The sequence below is a fragment of the Lipotes vexillifer genome, unplaced genomic scaffold (assembly GCF_000442215.2).
Source record: "Lipotes vexillifer unplaced genomic scaffold, Lipotes_vexillifer_v1.1 scaffold1337, whole genome shotgun sequence".
Taxonomy (NCBI): Eukaryota; Metazoa; Chordata; class Mammalia; order Artiodactyla; family Lipotidae; genus Lipotes; species Lipotes vexillifer.
The window spans coordinates 1,040,953-1,045,497 of record NW_006783488.1 but is presented as its reverse complement, the minus strand read 5'-3'; positions in this window follow the sequence as shown (position 1 = coordinate 1,045,497).

Here is a 4,545-nt window from a genome sequence, read left to right as displayed (position 1 = left end):
TTTTACAGCTATCTATCAAAGAAATAGAGTAAATCGCTGAGCCAGCTAAAGGTTCATCTGATTTTGTAGACTGTGAATTCAAATGGATCCAATCTGCCCAATATGCCACTTTTTTCAGCCAGGCTTAGGAAACCTCCCCATTTCCTACCACAGGAAATATGAGAAGGAAAAAGGGAAAATAGATCTGAGATAATATTTTTCTTGTTTTCTTTTTTCTTTTCAAAAGTGAGTTTATAATAGATCATGGATATATTAGTTTCCTTAGGGTTGCCATAAGAAATTACCACAAATGGGTAGATTAGAACAAGAGAAATGATCTCTCACAGATCTCTGAAAGCTCTAGGGAAGAATCTTTCCAGCTTCTGGTGGCCTCAGATGTTCCTTGGTCTGTCTCCTTCTTCACATGGCATTCTTCTGCCTGTGTATCCCTCTATCTAAATCTCCCTTTCCTTTCTCTTATTAAGATTCCATATATTGGATTTAGGTTCTACCTAACTCCAAGAAGATTTCGTCTTTAGATACTTAACTAACTATATCTGCAAAGACTTTTTTTTTTTTTTTTTTCAGTATGCGGGCCTCTCACTGTTGTGGCCTCTCCCCTTGCGTAGCAACAGGCTCCGGATGCACAGGCTCAGCGGCCATGGCTCACGGCCCCAGCCGTTCCATGGCATGTGGGATCCTCCCGGACCGGGGCACGAACCCATGTTCCCTCCATCGGCAGGCAGACTCTCAACCACTGCGCCACCAGGGAAGCCCTCTGCAAAGACTTAAAAAAAAAAAAATCATAACCTGTCATTTCACTATGGCTTAGAGACAATTACTTTCAAAGTTAGCTGAACTTGAAAATCTTAAATGCAAGCATTAAGGGGTCATCAGAAAGAAGAAAGATGAAGTCCTAACTGGAGTAGGAATATCGGCCTTGAGTGAGATTACGGACGGATATTTCAGTATTACTGGAATGAAGTGAGAAAGGAGTGAGAATACAGGCAATTTTGGAGACTGGTGGCAAAAGTTTGAGAGGGAGTTCATTTAATGTCATTTTTAAAAATTGTGACAGTGACACCAGTATATGCTGAACTTGAGGGGCTGCTTTTGAGCTCAAAATCTGAGAATGAAAGAAAATGTTTAAAATTGAGAATAACCTACTGAATAACACAGGGAACTCTGCTCAATGTTATGTAACAATCTAAATGGGAAAATAATCTGAAAAATAATAGATAAATGTATATGTTTAAAAAAATGAGAATAAACATTAAGAAATACTTCAAGAGAGTGAAGAGCAAACTTACAAGAGAAAAACATATCATGGGACACGATTTAGGTGTTTAATGAGATCAGTGACTGTGCTCTTAAACACGATTCTCTAGTGCCTCTGAAAACTAATATCTGTAATGTATTGGTTTCTTTTATATGTCAGATGTTTTATACATATTATTATGGAGTCTCACAAAGACTCTATGACCTTGGTATAATTACTTTTGCACTTGAAAAAATTAAGACAATGTTGAAGTATAACTGAATTTCACAATTTGAAAGACAGTTTACCATATTTTATTCTGTATCAAGAAATGGCAAAATTAAAATCATTTACCTTTAACAAATATACTATTATTTGGATAAAATACTGGGGCTTGCTTCATTAGAAATGAAGATAAAAATATACTAAAAAAAAATAGCAACTACCTGGGGTAAATATTCCTAGAAATAATTTTCTTAGATTGATTTTATTGCCACTATATGACAATATACTTCATGCAGATTTGTTTTGTCCATACACTAAATTATTATTGTCATTAGACCTCTTTCTACCACTTGAATATACACTACTAAATTTTGCTTAATATGGTAATTTAAATGAATCTTTTTCTTTTTAATTACCTGAAAGAGAAGGTGAGCCAGAGCAATTTTATGCTTCATATGGTGTTCATAATTTGGCATACTACAATCATGAAAAGACGAAAAGCATGGAGTTTAAACAGATGTCTTACTTGTACAGGTCCATAATACATTGGCAGCTTTTTCATCATGAACTCTGAGACATCCTGATTTCAGTTAGTTGTAAGAAAAGACAGGCCTGATAAATGTCTAGGAGGAAAACATAAATTGGTGCAGCTGTGACCCAGGTCAGGATTATTCTTAATATTCACAATTAATTTCTGGAGAACAGCTTGTATACAACATTACCAGCTGCTCCTTTAACAAATATGTGCACATTTTGGCAACTACAGATTTAGTAATTTGCTCTACTCACATGAAAACCAAAAGGTGAACTCATCTTGCATGCTTTCCTTTCTTTTTTTTTTCTAGTTTCTTTTATCGTGATAATGCTTTACATCATATGAACTGCAAGTACAAGGAAATTAAGAATGACGTGACTGACACCTGAGCTATGAATGAGCATTGTTCAAGTTAGGATACAGTCTTAATTAAAATGTTAGTGAATTGTAAATATATAACTCTCAATGACTTTTTTTTTTTTTTTTTTTTTGGTCCTGAATTGCTATAGAGATACTTTCCATTTCATTTTGTTAATCCCTGTATGTACTTTGTTTAAAGTATAGATATAGAGTTAGATTATATTATTTCAGATGTAGTCTGGGGTGACTTGAATTTGTAATGAAAAGACACCATTTTATGCAATTTTTTTACAGAGGTGAATGGTCGGAAGCAGCCCATGTTATCACCTATGCAAGGTGACACCTCTCTCCTACTGAATCTCTTTAGAATTTGTTTTCATAGATTCCTGTCCAGAAGCTGAAGGATGAACTACATGACCTTTTGACATCAATTTCATCTACATGCAGACTTCTAAAACTAAAGATATACCAATTAAGAAAATTCAATAGTATGATGTGACTATTATTTAAATGCGTTCAAAGTGGTGGGCAGCATCACAATTCTATAAAAACAGGAGAATTTGGGACTAATACAGACTCTGTTTTTACTGTCAACTTACCAATTACAAGCAATATTTTCTTTCTTTTTTTAAAATTTTTATTTATTTTTGGCTGTGTTGGGTCTTTGTTGCCGTGCATGGGCTTTCTCTAGTTGCAGCAAGCGGGGGCTACTCTTCGTTGCAGTGTGCAGTCTTCTCATTGTGGTGGCTTCTCTTGTTGCAGAGCTCTAGGTGTGCAGGCTTTAGTAGCTGTGGTACATGAGCTCAGAAGTTGTGGCTTGTGGGCTCTAGAGCGCAGCCTCTGTAGTTCTGGAGCACGGGCTTAGTTGCTCTGCGGCATGTAGGCTCTTCCCTGACCAGGGCTTGAACCTGCATCCCCTGCATTGGCAGGTGGATTCTTAACCACTGCGCCACCAGGGAAGCCCAAAATTTTCTTAAAAGATCCAATATTTTCAAGTTTAATTTGTGAAAATTGGAGTATATGCACATATGCATAGGATTACTGATATGCAGGTTCAAATACCTAACATCGATCTGTCATTTTGTGAATCTGAATTTTGTGCTAAAAAGGAATATATATTATGTCCTTCTTTTCTAGAATAGATTTGAGGCAGCTTAAGAACTAAGTGATGTTGGGGGGAAGGGGGAGCACTCCTAAGGTCTATACTAAAAAATCCAGTTGAAGTAGTAATAGTTGAACAATAACCAATTTCTATTTTGAGCACTTGTATATTGGAAGAAATAATGAGAAAGACCAACTCCAAATTCATTTTTTATTTACTTAGAAATAATAATTTCTACCATTTAAAAAGCAAAGACCTGTAGATTTTTGTCATTGTTAACTTTTGTGAAGGTGTATTTTTTGACCATGTGTGTGTATATATATATATATATATATATATATATATGTATAATTATATATTTTTTATATATATATATATATATATATATATATATATATATATATATATATATATAACTTTTATTATTTCAGGAATGGCTGAGGGAAATAGACGATGATTTTCTTTCAAATTCAAATGTATTCAAGCACTGTATTTGTTTACTAGGGCTGCCATATGAAGTACCACAGACTGAGTGGTTTAAACAGCAGATATTTATCTTCTTACAATTCTGTAGAGTAGAAGTCCAGGATCAAGGTGAAGTCAGGGTTGATTTCTTTTGAAGCCTGTCTCCTTGGCTTATATATGGGCATCTTCTCCCTGTGTCTCACATGATCTTCCCTCTGTCCATGTCCAATCTCCTCTTCTTATAAGAACACTTGTCAGATTAAATTAGGGCCCTCCCATTTGACATCATGTGATTGTCTCTTTAAAGATCTTCTCTCTAAATACAGTCACTTTCTGATCTACTGGGGGATTGGACTTCAACATGAATTGGGGAGGGAGGCACAATTCGTCCCGTAATATATGCCTCATTATGATTTTAAATGTGTTGAATTTCTGTACTAAAAGAACCATCTTTGCAATACTCAGCAATACTTTACATGGAACATTATAGGACAAACTTGAAGGTTTGTGAATTGTATATTAATCATTATAAAACTTTGCTTTTTATCCATTTCTATTGTCTTGGTTTTCAGTTCATCTTAACAGTATTGCTACCAATGTTTTTTTTTTTTTTTTTTTTTT